This window comes from Telopea speciosissima, chromosome 2, assembly GCF_018873765.1.
Source record: "Telopea speciosissima isolate NSW1024214 ecotype Mountain lineage chromosome 2, Tspe_v1, whole genome shotgun sequence".
Classification (NCBI taxonomy): Eukaryota; Viridiplantae; Streptophyta; class Magnoliopsida; order Proteales; family Proteaceae; genus Telopea; species Telopea speciosissima.
This window is the reverse complement of record NC_057917.1, coordinates 71,885,488-71,901,307: the sequence shown is the minus strand read 5'-3', so window position 1 is coordinate 71,901,307 and position 15,820 is coordinate 71,885,488.

Sequence of the window (15,820 nt, the reverse complement as noted above, 5' to 3'; positions counted from 1 at the left end):
TAATAATTAATTGGTCCTTATCAAACATATTAACAATAAAATCCACCAAAATAAATAAATAAATAAATTAGATCAAGTTTTCTCACCTATGGTGAAGAGAGAATTTCTTAATCTGTGGTGTTGTCGTAGAAAATCGATCAGCCTGATGCGGACGAGCAGTTCTGCAAGACTAAAGAACAAAAGGCAAAAGAGAGATCAGGGCAGACTTTGGGGAGGATTCTTTGATGCTTAAGTCAATCTCCAAGCAACAACACGAATTAGCAGAGCAATTGCGCAAGAGAGTCAAAGATGGATTGATCCCCTTACCTGGGTGTTGGCCCCCTATATCTATAGGATGAAATTGCATGGTTGTGTTGAGAGTCAGCGCTAGGAGTCCAATATTGGAAGGAGATCATCGTTGAGAGTCCTAAAGAGGGAAATCCTGATATGATACAACACCTCAGTGAGAGTCCTAAAGGGAGCTGATATGGAAGGAGATCATTGTTGAGAATCCTAAAGGGGGAAGTACTGATATGATACGTCACCTCGGTGAGACAAAAGGAGAGTCTCGATATAACTGGGAAACTTAACGCATCCTTGATTTATGAATTATCCTCACCATGTGTCGCATGCTTATTGATGGGTGATATTTATGCGTATCACATGAGATCTAGGTTGGAAAGAAGGTATTTTGGACCCTTAACAATAAGGCTATGTTTGGTTGGCAAGAAATGGACAAAAGAGAAAAGAAAAAGTTCAATTTTTTTTTAAATTTAAGGAGAGAGAGATAGACACATAATCAAAGATCATGTGATAGACTTTAGTCTACAATAAGGCTATGTTTGGTTGGCAAGAAATGGACAGAAAGAAAAGAAAAAATTTAATTTTTTTTTGAATTTGAGAAGAGAGAGATAGACACATAATCAAAGATCATATGGTAGACTTTAGTCTAGAAGAGATAAAGAATTTTCAATATAAAGAAAGAAAATGTAAGTACTCATCAAAAAAAATTTTAAAGAAGGCTCAATGGAGGTAAATAGATCATCTACAATTATACAACATATATGTTAAACACATCATTATGTGATTATCATCGGAGAGGGAAAAAGCATAAAATTTAACATTTTGATAAATGACACCTAAATTTGGACTCAGTAAAGGCACACCTTATTTGAGTTAATCTTCACACATGACCATCATTATTAGTGTTTATCATTACACGTAAACAATAAATTGATCTATAAAAGTAAAGTATGGCTGGTACTTGTAGTTGTATCTTTGAAGCTCATTAGTTTACTAGACATGTTTCAAATTTGTTGCTTTCTCATGTATAATTGGTATCTCACCCCCCCCCCCCCGCCACCCCAACCCCAACCCCAACCCCAACCCCAACTTCAACTTGTTTTCCTCCTATTGCTCATTTTTCCCAATGAAAATTTTCCATATGGACTTTCAATAATAAATTTTAGATGGTTGACGAAACAAAAAAAATATATGGTTAGTCATTGGCTATTGAGGATGTGAAAATGGAAACTTTACCAGTCAAGATTGAGTTGGTCTAGCAGTCAAAGATAATCGATGACCATATCCAATAAAGATAAAAATTATATATGAATAATTTCTTCTTTTTTTTTTGTGTGTGTGTGTGTGGTAGGTTGGGGATGGAGGATATATGAATAATTTCAATGCCTTATGCATATATTGATATATATGATCTGTCAATCTTATAATAGAAGTTAATTTGGAAACATGGTAAAACAAATGAATTAAAAAAATTTGTGGAGGATAAAAGAGGGGAACATAAGTTATTCGATATATATCATCAAAGGGTAGAATAGTTGGATAGAAATTTGAATGGCATTTGTTATACCACACATGAATAAGGCTTACATTTTCACTCAATTCTCATAGTTAAATCATAATAGCATTTGCACATGTTATCTTTTAGGTCATATTCTTTTATAATTTTGGAGTAAAGTTTATTTTGATTTAAACAATAAAATATATTATTAAGTTTAAACGAATATTAATCATCATCATTATTAAAGGGGCTTTCTGAATGACACCGATTTAGGTGTATTTAGAACTTGATACCTTTTAATTTTCCCTTGTCTTTTTCCCAAAGATTATTTAAAATAGGGGTATAAAAAGATGGTTTCAAAAATAATTTGAAAGTAACATATCAATATATTATTTAATTATTATCAAAAGATATCATTGTCATGCATATTTTTCGAGTACAAATGTGAAACGATAATATTAACCTCATTAGAAGAAAAAAATGTATCTTATACTAAAAAGACCAAAAAGTAAGATCACAAATTATTTGACTCCCTTAAGGGGCGCCAATAAGAAAAACTCTTATTTAACAATATACAAACATATACAGTCTCACAAAATCTTATTCAAAATAACTTTATTAAACGTTTAAAAATAATTGATTTGAAATCGAATTGGGCTAAATCCAATCAACCTATTTGTGAAATTCAATGTCCCAAATAGTTTTGGTGAACATGTTTACAATTGAAAAAGCCTCTTACATAAGTTTTTGTGTAGGAAAAATAGAAGAAAATCTATCACATTTTAGATGTGATTAGCATGAATGGAGTTACATTTAGAGGGGGGAGGGGGGAACCCCTCAATTCTCGTCATGTAGAAGGGTATTCTTTCACAATTATTTTGATGGGTTAGGGGCATTGTACATAAGTGTGTGTCTCTTCACATATTTATTATTGTAATTGAAGATAACATTAATGTTGTGACATTGACATGTAATTAGCGTTTTGACATGGATCTAGTACCATTTCCAACCTATATCTTCTAAAGCAAAGATAATCTGATCTAGTTGGCTTATCCAATTCAATTATATCGAATATTGATGTGGTCAATGCCCTTAGATCTAATTCATCATAAAATTTTCTACTCAAAAAAAAAAAAAAAAAAAAAAAAAATCATTATAAAAATCTTAATTTTTTTTATTTTTATTGATTTATCAATCTTAACCGCAGTAACCATTACACTAAACATGAAACCATTATATAATCCTCATAAATCTGTTTCCTCAACTACCAATTTATTTTGAAAAAAAGAAATTACAAACCATTGGAACTACTAGCCTTTAAGCCTTTCGACCACCAACATGGTTTTAAAAATCGGGAATCGGATCGTTGAATCAGTCGTGACTGTTCCTGATTTCGATTGATCCGACAAGATTGATTCACACTGAAAATCCTAGAAATTTCCTTGTTTTTGGATTGGTGGACTGATCATGGGGTTCTTGAAGGCTAATTCAGATCAGAATCGTCTCTGTCTGATTCCTTATTTTAAAACCTTGACTACCAATGAACCTTCACTTTCAACCAAAATTTTAAAAAGTAGAATCATAAACTGGATCTATTCAGGCTGGATCGGTTCGTAAATCGATCAAAACCGACTAAAATATACCCTAACCCTAGAATTGGCATATGGATTGGCTGCTTCGAATTGGCCAATTCGACTGATCTGATTTTGATTCTTGAATCATTGTTTTCAACAAAAAAGAAAGACACCATACAACCCATGGATTTATAGTTCACGTTATTGGTCGCTGCCAATACTGATAGCAATATGTATCAGCCATATCAGGCCAATACAGGATTAAAAAAAAAAACCCATTGTCATAAAAAACAATTAGATCCATACGATATTCGCTGATTCATATTGTCATTTTCAAAGATGGTTTAGGAGCTTGTGTAAAGGTGCCAATCGGTTTGGTTTCAGTTCGGTTAAGAAATAAAATGTAGAGATTAAATTTGAACCGAACCGAGAATAGGAATATATTTTTAAAACCAAAACCGAATTGACTCGGTTTGGTTCAGTTTTGGTATTTATTCGGCTTTGCATTCAACTTTCTTAGTGAGTTTTAATTTTGTTTTATATTCGGTATAGGTCATATTTTAACTGTTTAGACCAACTTTTTTACATCTTCACCAATAAAAAATCCTTTATTTGTTAGAATCATAGTCCACAAAAATTTTCCCAAACACTAAAATGGAAAAGAATTTATCATCCACATTTGATTTAAAAGTTGAAAAACGAATATAATTTTATACGGTTCGAAAATAGATAATTCAATTCCGTTTAACAGTTTTAGGCATGAAATGAAACCGAACTGAACCTAGAAAAGTTTATAGCTTTGTAAATCAAAACCGAACCGATTTACTCCGGTTTAGTTCGACTCGTTTTTAAACGACCCGTTTCGGTTCTAAATTAACACCCTTACTTTTGTGGTTGCCAAATGCAAATCTAGCTCTAGAGGCATATACATGAATGGAATTTTTTATTTTACAATGGATGGGATAGTAATTTCGTACACTCACGTGTCTTGGCGTTAGGGGTATCAATTCTAGGCCTGGCCCGCTAGACCCGAACGAGTCCAGCCGACTAAAGCCCAGCCCGGATTGGCACATTTAGTAATTGGGCGGTCCCGGTGTGAGGTCCTAATTCGTCGGGCGCCCAATCGGACAAACCAATTCCAATCCTGATCTAGCCTGACCCTTTAATTTGTAAACTTCCCCTCCCCTTCCCTCTCCTGATCTCCCTTGTGTGACTGTGTCAATATTTAACCATGTATGAAAATTAAGAGGATATTATATGAAATTTACCAGATTGGAGATACTTTACCTGAAATGTTGCACCAATTACAGTAGTGGATTTCTCACCAACTCCAATAGCACCCAAGAGAACACAAAGAAAATAAGAAATCATAGTTCAAAGTATTAAAAAAATGCATAACAGTTTGGAGTCGAACAAAGTGACTGAAATGGTAGTCAGTTGTCAGGATTTTGAAAATTAGAACCTTACTTGGGTGGAGTTGAATCCCGCAATGAAATCGGACGTCATACTACCCAGAAATGGCTGCACCGTTTAAAGTCCATTTAGATTTAAACATGCTCATAGCCCGGTTCTGTACCGTTTAAGGTTCGATCATATTATCCGATTATAGCCTGAGCCCGACCCAGCCCATCCATGCTCTACTCGATTATATAAACGGGCGGTCACAGTGCAGGCTTTAAGCACCGTGAGGCTCGGCTAGGCCTGACCGAGCTCGACTGGTTGACACCCCTTACTTGGCGTAGAGGCTACGCGATCAGGCAGTAATCTTTTCCAAAAAAATAAAATAAAAGAGAGAAGATTCTCTTAGCAAGTAGCATTGGGAAGTGTACCAATGAGGTGCAACAAAATAATATCGTACAAGGGAGTCTGGAAGGGCAGCAGGGTCATTTCAAATGAGGAGGAAAGAGACAGACACAAAGGTGTTGAAGTATCCTACTAGAGTGACTCAGAGAATCTTTTCCCAAATAAAAAAGAGTTCAGTTCCTTTGCACGTATGTGCAAGTGCAAGTACATGTGAGAGGTAACCACCTGTCCCATTTTTGCCATTTACAAGGGAAGGAGGGGTAATTATGGAATGAAAAAGAACAAGTGGTTGGTTCTTACATGTACGTTCACTTGTACGTACATGCAGATGATCCATTCTCAATAAATAAAAATAAGAGAAAGTTCTCTATGGGGGGGGGGGGATAGGGGTGTCAATTGGTCCTATTCTGGGCTATCGGTCCGATTCTCTGGCAGTTCTAGCTCTAAGATGTCAAGACCAGATCGGCACCAATAAGCTCACCGGTTCCAAATCTGAGATCCAGGACCATTAAGTAATGGGTGGTCCGGTTTTGATTCCTAAGCGGGTTTAAACATTATTATAATGTAGAACCTAAAACAAGGACAATAGGAGTTGCTCTAGAAAAACGGTAGACGTTCCAATGTGTCCATGTATATATTATCATCTCATGCGAACAGATATGTTAGACTTGAACTAATTTTGATGTCTGCAACTTTCACATAATTCCTCATATTTAGATTTTGTTTATGTAGAGAAAGAGAGAGACGGTTTAGAAATAGCAAACTATTATAATAATTAGACATCTGTCATCACCAATTTGGTGGTTCGTGAATAAAGTTTTTTATTGAAATAATAATCTATACATTGCAGTTGTTAGGTATGAGTGGAGATAATACCAAAAACACAATTTCTGAAGTTGTTTTTCTGTTGTATGACATCATTCGTCAGATTTTATTAGATGATAATCCAGTCCTTGTCATTTCTTTCGGTTCTAACGGTTCTTGAGATCATACCAGATCTGAACCAATAACCTATCACTAAGGCCAGATCCGGACCAATAAATTATTGGGTGGATCGGTTCTGGTTTCTAGTGGGACAGTTCCAATCCGGTTACCTGTTTCAGTCCAAAATTGACACTCAGGGGGGAGGGGGGAGGGGGGAGGGGGGAGGGGGGAGAGTGCACCCTATGCCTAGATAGAAGGGAGAAAATGACTACCCCACCCATGAAAGGCGATAATGAACATCGAGTTGATGCCGCTACGCGCTCCCATTGACTCCCATACACACACTGGCCATGCACTCACACGGAGAACTCCTGCCCATAAAAGATAATGGATCAAATATAATTCCTAAAGCCATGATACAACTTTGCCCAGCTTAGCAAGCAAGAGAAGGTACAAGAGTTTCCATGATCGCCGAGTTATTTCATCCCCAATTCCACGGTAAAGGAATGACACGTGAGGACTGAGGACATCCCTATTCCCTATATCTTATTGGTTTTTTTGGTAAAGCTATTCCCTATATCTTAACAATAAACAATAAACGGTGAACGATCCCTTACTTCGTTAGTTCCGCTTCGCATTTAGGGCCGTAAATAGATTGGATTCGACTCGGATAGTGTTATATTCATATTCGCATCTGATTAGCTATCGGATGGATTTAGATAATACTAAACGAATATGGACACGGATACGGATCGAATATTTTATTCGTTTACATGTAAATATAGATTTTTGAATAGCTATAGCCTATTCGTATCCGCATCTGTTTAGCTTTCAGACGGATTTGGATAGTGTTAAACAAATACGGATACAGATATGAAAATGGATTTCGACTATTCATTTACACCCCTAGTCGCATCAGTGCATGAGATAATCTAGGTTAACGCCGTTAATTTAACCGTTAGTTTTATCATCTGTTTACCCCCCACTCGTGTGCCATGTCAAGTGGAACTGAACTCTTTTTTGTTTTTTTATTTTTGTTTTGGTAAGGTGGAACTGAACTTTGAAGCATAGGTCATCCGTCATCATTTACCATCTTACCAAAAAAAAAAAAAAAAATTCATTTACCTGTCCCGCTTTATTATTTTTTCTTAGTACATCTCTTTTGTCGTTTTGCGTGGCTCAGCTTTCATGATTTCGCGCAGCAGTAGAAGAATGACACGTGTACTTACTGGCACACATCCCCATGCAATCCAGCGACGAGTCAAGATTCTTAAAGGACAGTACATTCATCAAACGGTTGTCCATCCTTTAGAAACGTTCGATCAATCACACGTGCAATAGGCCTACATGGCAATAGGAGTCTGACGACTCTGACCCATCCTATGAAAGAAATAAATGGAGCAATATTTTAAAATAGATAATAAATTCTCAGTGTAACTATGTAGGTGAAAGTGTGAAACTGAATTCATACTTTACCCAAAAAAAACAAAAAACTGAAATCATAAAAAGAACCTTGGGGTGTAGGCGTGTAGTCTAGAAAAATATCTCCTGCGATCCCTTGATCGGTAAAGTTCCTCTAGTCCCTCTAATAAGAGGGGGTGAACTCCACTCAAGCAGAATGTTCGATCAGAGGTGGAATGATCATTTCATTCTCTTTATTTGGGAACCATAGGAATTGTATTGAGCAGGGAACCGTAGGTGATAAATATCCATGTAGCTTCCTACTGTCTCTTAAATCTCTCCTTGTGTTTATATTGTTGGAGGAGAAAGATAAACACAAGAGATGCTAGTGTACTCTATGCAGTCTAACAAATTCTTTTTAGTAATCGAGGAAAGGGTTTGCCGTTAGATTGCATGGTCACTGCACCAATATAAAGGCCATTGAGAATGTGGGGACACTACCAGACAGTGTTCCTTTCTCCTAAACCATACATTCTTGATAAAAAAATTTACAAATTAGATTAATCAAGTTTCACCTTTTAGTCAATCGAACTCTTGAGTCTCATACCCAGAAATAGAAAAAGGAACTCTTGAGTCTGAACGATTAATAAAGAGAAAATTTTTACCACGGTGCAAGGTAGCATTTTTTTTTCACATGGACTTCTTTGTTATTATCTTTATCTTGTTTTGATCTTGGGGACTCTCTGTAGATGTCCTTCTCCCCCCCCCCCCAAGAAAAAAAAATAAAATTTGACGATACCTTTATTCACCCCGTCATTGGTGGGGTGTGTAAATTCCCCCACAGTGACATCATGGGGAACTCTTTCCCATTAATAAATTAAGGTTGTATTGATTTTTTATAAAGTAATTATTCCTCTTAAAAGAAAGTTGACTAGACATGTGTGAAAAGAGACTTCCATGATATTACAGCAAACTTTTTATTTACCATATGGAGAAAATTTTGTTGATCAGCATTGTAATAAAGAAATTTTTTTTTGAGTGACAGCAATCAACCAATCATTATTATTCCTCATTATTCATGCATCATATTTACGAATCTCCGTAAATGCCTTCAAATTTGTGACCTTCTATCTAAAATACCATATACGACATGCTCCTCACTGTAATTGTGCTTACCAGTGAACCATCGCTCATATAATAATATCCATTTTTGTAATGAAATATAATAAGTATATGTTGAGTAATTTGCGATAACAACTCTTTCAAATATATACAAATTTGATGAAGGAAGTGCAGAATCACGGTTTCTTTTGCTCATGATAAATTGGATATGTTAGTTTGGCTCAGCATAAGGGACAATTTTGTCTTCAACTAGTTCAAGATTGAGAGAGAAAGAGCAATATCCTAGGCTATGCTTTGCTTCTTGGGATGATGCATGTACTACGTATGATCCATTGGATTTATTATTATTATTTTTGGAATGTGTGATAGAAAACAATAGATCTTTCGTAAAGTAATTATTCTTCTCTAATGAGAGAGAAAGTTTACTGGACATTTTTTTTGGGATTAAACTAGACGTGTGAAAAGAGATATAAATAATTTTTTAAAAATAAAAATAAAAGAATGTATTTTATCTCGCACTAATGTTTCTTCTTTTTCCTATTCATCCTCCTCTTGCTCTTCTGTTTGTCTTTCTTTTTGTAAAATGCTTAAGGAAGATCTCATTGAAAGTGCAAGATTAGTCTCCGTTGATTACTGTTCGAGTCATTCTGGAATCGATCAAACTCCATTGGATGTGATTTAACTTGAACAGGCTCAATACACATAGAATTCTCAAGATGACAATTATGATCCGAGATTTATCACTCTTAAGTGAATTCTTAAGACCAGCCATGAGTTCCATATAAGGGTTTGGATTGTTCCAAGCTTTTAGCATTTTCTTCTTTGTTTGCTAGGAAGAAGAAATTTTTTTTTTTTTTTCTTTTCAAATTTAAGTTCCGTGGTTAGAATTTATTCATGATCGATAGGATTAGAAATATATCGTTATGTTACCTTATAAACTTTAAATATCATACTAATAACTTCATTTCCTACCAATGAAAGGAATTCCTACTGAAAACTACATTTTACCCTTATTGGTTAATAAAAACCTTGAGAGTAATATGTTATTTTTGTTTCTTTTGATGTCATGATATTTCACCCAAAACAAGTCACATCTTATGGATATGATGGCATGAAATTCCAACTAAATAACAGATGGTCAATGAATTTCGTTGTTTGAAATAATTTGTAAATGGTGCGTATGATTTTATGTAATGTCTACAAATTGGAGCAACAATTGAAAGTTTTTATTCTAAATCTACAATTAAAATGTTGCATATATTATTGTCTTATCTATTTTGTTGCACAACCATTCCTTAGGTTTTCTATGGCTATTAGTAGATAAGTAAAATGCTAAGTGAGCAATCCCATTGTCCATGATAAAAAGAAAAAAAAAAAAAAAGGACCAAATCAAATAATGAGATACAATATTTCTCTCAAACATTTTAAAAGCATGGGAAAGAATAAATATTAGGCTATTCTACAATATCATGACCTCTGTTAGGATATTATAATAGTCATGAAGATATACTCCTGATAGTAATTTATTATTATTTTTCATATAATAGGATTTTCTATTGGTTATCAAGAATATCCAAATGGTAAATTACTATTTGGTTATAAGATTTTTCTTTTTGATATTATGACAAAGCAAGTAGTAGACAAAATTTAAGGTAAAATATACCAATACTCGTCAAAATATCTTAATGATCATCATTATTTTATTCTTTTGAAGCACAACATTTCTCAACAATTTGATGGCTGCTCCCTTGGCAACCCAGGAAACTCAGGCGTTGGGGACATTTTTCGAAATCACTTGGGCATTGTTCGACATGGTTTCTCTAGTTTTGAAGGAATTCGCACCAACTATCAAGCTGAAATGGTAATGTTTTTTATCGGCCTAAAAGAAGCGAAAGACCTACAAGTGGAGCGCCTATGGGTGGAAAGTGATTCGGTCTTAGTGGTCTATGGCATTTTAGCATCAAACATACCTTGGGATTTTCTGCAACAGTGGTGGAGTGCGGAGACTTATCTCTCTACCATCCAGTGGCGTATCACTCACTGCTACAGAGAAGGCAACGCCTCTGCAGATACTATAGCAAAAAGGGCGACAGAAAAAAAATGTCTGAAAGGTGGGACGATACCCCAAACTTTGTTGCCAGATCGGTTAGTTGGGAAGCTTCTAGTAGACCATATTACCGGTTCTGTTAGTTCTTTGCTTTACATGCTTTTGGGTTGAGATTCTTCTACTCAACTTTTGTTCTTTATACTGTAACTCATTTCTATATCTAATATACTTGCTGACCTTTAGCAAAATAAAAAAAACAACAATTTGATTGAATAATCCTTCACCAAAAAATTTGATTGAATAATCAACCGGATTATGCGTTTGTGATTCTCTCTTTTACATGATTTTATTAGACATATGTTCTTTCTAATCCTGCTGAAGTTTTGAACCATTCATTGATACATTCAACCAATACAATCCAAATTCACTTAACATTCCAATCTATACAATATTAAAAAAACTCGAACATCAAATTTTTTTTAATATTTTAATTGCATAAACACATGCAAAGACTAGAGGATGACCATCAAATCTTCAATTTTTGAGAAATTAGGGTTTTTATAATTTCTTGAATTCTAAACCTTTTTGAACGGATCATACAAACTCCATAGATTTTCTCTCTACAATATCTTCTTTCAATACCAAACTTTTATTACTCTTTCAAAATGCAAGTTCAAAAAGGAGGAGGAGGATGAAGAAAATATATATATATATATATTTTTTTTTTTGAAAATAACGAATTAAAATTTTTTTATCACTTCGAAAATAACGAGTAGACAATCTATTCCCTTTGGCACAAAGCCTCGCATTTTGTCTTTTCTCTTGTTGGTCTTTTTGTTTCTTTTGCACATGTACATGCAATCCTGTTTATTTGTCTCATTCGGGCAATCAGGCTTTCTAGGGGTAATTATGTAAATACAGCTCACTATCTGAAGACCATTTTAACAATTACTGAAACTTGGAGCCCGATTTGTTAAAAGGTAAAATTTACAAGACTGATCTGTAATTTATTATAATATGGTCATTATAAAATTAAAAAAAAAATTTGCAATTTTATTTTCACTTTAATTATTGAAGTGGGTTTGCCACCTCACGAATTACGAAAAATTCCTAGGAAAACTAAAAAATTAATTTATATTATTTTACTAGTATATATATATTTGCTTTTGTTGTGATTTCAAGGAAGTGGATGGGGCATTAATCTATGCACCCACATTTATATATACAAATACGTAGTAAAATAATGAAACACTGTAGCATCTCAAGGACCGTTAGATTGGATCAAATGAATTCCTAGGTTCTAGAACTTATCCTAATCAGACGGTTTAGAAAACGCAAACAACAGTATTAAAATAGTAGATTAGTGGTCCCATTGTGATATGGTACTAGCGCTGTCACATCAATACGATACGATACGTATTTTGGACGATGGGATAATTCAATGAATCCGTGAAAATGGGGCCCACATTTTTGTATGACATTTTTTTTGATACGACACATTTTTTTATGACAGTAATACACGTGGCAAACATGCAGAGGAGAGGTGTTATTACAAAGTACAAGCTTGATGGGGTCCTACTAAAGAAGATCATTAATATCTGATTTGAGTGGGCAACTCTCAACCGTTAGATCAATTGAAGTTAGGTCCCAGTGAACCTGGTCTAGCCGCCCAGACTATTTAAAAAGTGTTTTCCAATTTACACCCCCAAAAAATAATTATTTAATAATTGCAACTTGGGTTGGGCTCCACCAGAATCTGACCCACCTAATCCTAAATTATTATTAATGGGCTAAGGATATTTTGGGTTGAGTTGGGTTCTGGCTGGACCAAACCATTAGAGGTTTTGACTGAAAAAGCGGTAGAGATCGACTATTTAAAAGGTGCAACTTGGGTTGGGCTCCACTTGAATCAGACCCACCGAATCCCAAATTATTAATGGGCTAAAGATACTTTGGCTTGAGTTGGGTTCTGGATAGACCAACCATTGAGGTTTTGCCTCTGGTCCGGTTCAATTTTGAGAGTCAATACTGTTCTACAGGGGAAAAAGTTCAAAATTTGCTTCGATTTCGCATTAACGATGATTTTTTGTACAAATTGTCATTGCATTAAGCTCAAATCAATGAACCCGGACATTTCATGTACGGTTTTTGTGAGAACACATACCCTTTAACACTAAAGGGTATTTATGGAAGCAAAAGAATATGTGTCATTACGAAACCGTACGTGAAACATGTGTAGATGATCCAATCTTCAAATCAAAATGGGATGCAATTTTGTTACTCATCCAATCTAGGGTTCCTTGAGGTTTGAAGTAGAGAAGTTTTGGTCTAACCAGCTTCCCGGTCCAACCTGATTAAAAAAACCAGACCCGACAAGAATGATTAGTTGCTGTCTACTTGAAAGTGGAAACTTCTGTCATTGTCGGCTATGTTGGCTTTTCATAATGCATAATGTGTTCTAAATCACAAGTTCACAACCAAATACATTCAGAGTCTCACACAACCTAAGAAAAGGTGACAAGGTCTGAGTCGATCTGGATCTAGAGTCTCCAGACTTCAAATAATCTACTAAAATCCAAAGTCCCCAATTAAACAACCCATATGTATTGGTTTTACATAATCTACTAAAAGGAACAGAACTCGTTATATAAAATTTAAAAAAGAAAAGAAAAGAAAAGAACCAAATAATTTGCATACATAATGATGTTATCTCTTTGAACTGGTATGAAAAAGGTGATTCTCCATGATAGTTTATTACTGTATACATTATTAATTAGTGCTAAAGCTTATACCTGTATGTGACCGGAGCATAAAGTTTTAGTTCATTCTTCCCCCCTCCCCGGCTCCTCCCTTTCATGCTTTCATTTCTCATAGTTTCTAAGGTTTAAAAACACAGAATCAAGATCCGGATTGATCCCGATAGATTGAATTGGTCTGAATTGATCCGGACTTGTGCCCCTTCATCCCTTTTATTTTAAATTTTATTAATTTCTAATTTAATTAAGTGATTTATTTGTAATTTTTATTAATTAATCTTCATTTAAACGGCTGTGAGTCGTACGTGAACATTCAACCCCCTCAAGTCAAGATGAATCCAAGATGATCAAGCATGGCTTACTTGTTTAGTGCCATGTCAAATGATTAGTAAAACAATTAGCTTGACTTGAACCACATAGAGAGATGATGTGGACAATCTTACTCCTAAATAAATAGAAAACTCTTTACACCAACCCCATATCAAATTTTTAGGTCCACCACTATTGTAAGGTCATAAGCCAACTTTTAGTTTTATTTATTTATTTATTTTTTCTGTCAATCTTAAGTTGGGAGTTTGAGACTTGGACCTGATTAACTTCCCCAAAAAACATCTCCCCTATTAAAGCAGTGTTTAAAGTATACCATCCATAGTCATCATAGTATACCATTACGAAAAGCAATCTCTGAAGAGCATATAATTAAAGCTGTAAAACTCTTTTTTTCTCATTAAAAATAAATAAATATTGAAGTTTTTTTATTTATGTAATATCTATTGTTTTACTAGGTATTGCTTGCATTCCTTTTGGGTGTTTATAGTGGCATCTAAGCATTGTCTATGGGGACCATGGACTAGGAACACCTAATTGGGGGTTAAATTAGTTTGGTTTTGGTTAATCGATTCAAGATATAATATAGCAAAACTGAACTAATTATTAATTTGTTTTAATTTTGTAAATCAAAATCAATTAATAATTAGATCGGCTTAATCAATTCCTAACTGGTTTCCCCGCCCCCCTTTTTTTTTTTTTTTTTGATAAATACAAATTTATTCAGAAAAACATGAAGAGTTCATGGATCGGAACTGGTTTCCCATTTATAGCCTCTTTCCACCGGAGTTGCAAAATACCTCCATGACATCCCCTCCCCCCAATACACAAAGAAATCAATGCTGAAAAATCTGAAATTTCAACACTACAAGAGTATGGAAGTCCATCAAATTCCGATAGAAGCAAAACATCAAGAGAGAACAAAAGATAGAAAGAGAGAGAGGATCAAAACTCTCCCCCCCTCTCTCTCTCTCTCTAAATCACTTTCATTGATTTACTAATTTAATTAAAAAGGTGTACTCAGTGCATGAGGTCCTACCACTGTGGGGTTCAGGGAAGATCATAATGTACGTAGTCTTACCCCTTCTTTCGCAGAGAGGCTGTTTCTAGAACAATTTAATTAATTTATCAAAACCAAAATAGAACCAATTATTAGACTTAATTAAAAGCCAAAATCAAACCGATTATCAATAATTCGATTCGCTTTGCAAGACCTATATCTTTTCTATGGAGTTTTTAATGTATCGAGAGGCTGGTTTACCCATAAAATAATAAAATTTCCATTACTTACTTAAAACTGAATAGCCCCCAAACTCCAATATACGTTTGTGACATCAAGAGTGAGCCAAAACTAGGATTATTTTGTCATCTTTCTGTATTTTTTTTACATATTTTTTATAGAGATTGAAACTCTAATGTTGACATAACCCATTAAATAAAAACCTAATATTCCTTCCACAAGAGAGAGAGAGAGGGAGCTTTTATCACAAACATATATAATATTTCGCTTAGAATTGCAATCATAATCAGTTAAGAATTCAGTGCTTTACATTACATAATTTTTATAACTTTGAGGACGACTTTAGTGGAGTCATATGAAAGTGACATAGTGAAACAAGGAATCTTGAGGTTAGACAGCTTAGGTAGCGCGGCCTAGAATGGCTCCATATGTTTAGCGACATTATGCTTTATTTATACGTAAACTCAGCAGAATTATTGCTAAAGAAAGCCTTACATTTGGGTATCTCTCCCTTTTTCCAAGTTGAAAGATCTTATACTTAAATGAATGTCAATTATTAATAGAGGATTTTCCATGCAAGTTGATTTGTAATCTTGTAGAGATGTTATAATTAGATTAATCTATAAACAATACCGTATTGATGGATAGATGGTTTGAAGTTTGAACAACCATATTATCTATCCCCTATAAGATTTTGCTGAAACAAGACAGATCTTCCAATTAAAGTGTAGGTCTATAGGGGAATCTACTCCTTGCTACGAAGAAAGAAATAAACAAAATATAGATAAAATATAGCTTGCTTTCAGAGCCTTTCATGATAGTGTCGCTATCAAGGCATGTTTTGTT